Below are 1,073 nucleotides of genomic sequence, written 5' to 3'. Positions count from 1 at the left end.
CTAATGTTTATGTCCTGTTCTTTTTAACGGTTCAAGAATCACTGCAGATTTCCCAAAAACTTTCCCCGCACCCAAAAAAGCTCATAGCTTCTTAAAACAAGCAGTAACCCCCTGCAGGACTATGGGGAAAAGAACTTGAGGAGAAGTCATTTTGGAAAATTTCAGAGCAGAAAATAATAGCAGATAAAACTCCAGTTACCATGGGAAAGAGAACTTTAGAGGAAACACTGTAGAAGGGGAAAACTCTAGTAAATATCGGGAAAAAGAAAAAGCAAAGGAATCTTTTAAAGAAAGAAGAGGCTGAGGCAAGGGCCAATATTGTATAGCTGAAGGCTCGATCAAGCAAAGACTTCAAATGAGGCATGGTCTAAAGGACTGTATTGCTTGAGATGATACTGGGCGTCCTTTTTTAAAAACTTAAATACACTTTTAAAAAAGAAAATTAGTGTTTTAAAATTCTTTGTAATTAAAAAAGTTATATCCTTTTTTCGATGTTTAAGTTAATTTTTTTTTATGATGTTCTTCCACAAAAATGTTTGTTTAATTTTTTTATTACTTTAAAAACGTCTTTTGTGTGGTATATTATCAAGTTTCTTCCAACTTTATAAATGTGTCTGTGATTTTACAAGAAAAAAGTATCCAGATGTTTTTTTATAAAAAGTAAAAATTAACAAACAAAACAAATTAGTTGAACTAAAGTTTTAATTTTAAAACCAAAGGGGTTTAATTAAAATTTAAAAATCTTCCCGAGGAGAAAAGGAGGGGGAGGGGGGGGAATAGAAAAGAGCCAAAATTTTTCATACATTCCTCATCATTTACAGGGACTTTAGAATGAAAATAAGCTGAGGGTGCATAACTTGCCCCTATATTTTACGGAAAACGGGGTTTTTTTCTAGGCAAATAATTGAAAATTTTTTTTTTCGGTGAAACTTATGGGGCAAATCATATATAATAATTTTACAAATTTTACCTCCAAAAATAGTGAAAAAGAACCAGGGGGAAAGGGGGAAGGGAAAAGGAATTAAAAATTGTGTGATATAAGATATAAATTAAAGAGGAAAAAGGAATGTTTG

Source organism: Penaeus monodon, chromosome 20 (assembly GCF_015228065.2).
Source record: "Penaeus monodon isolate SGIC_2016 chromosome 20, NSTDA_Pmon_1, whole genome shotgun sequence".
NCBI lineage: Eukaryota > Metazoa > Arthropoda > Malacostraca > Decapoda > Penaeidae > Penaeus > Penaeus monodon.
Note: the sequence above shows the minus strand (reverse complement) of the source record.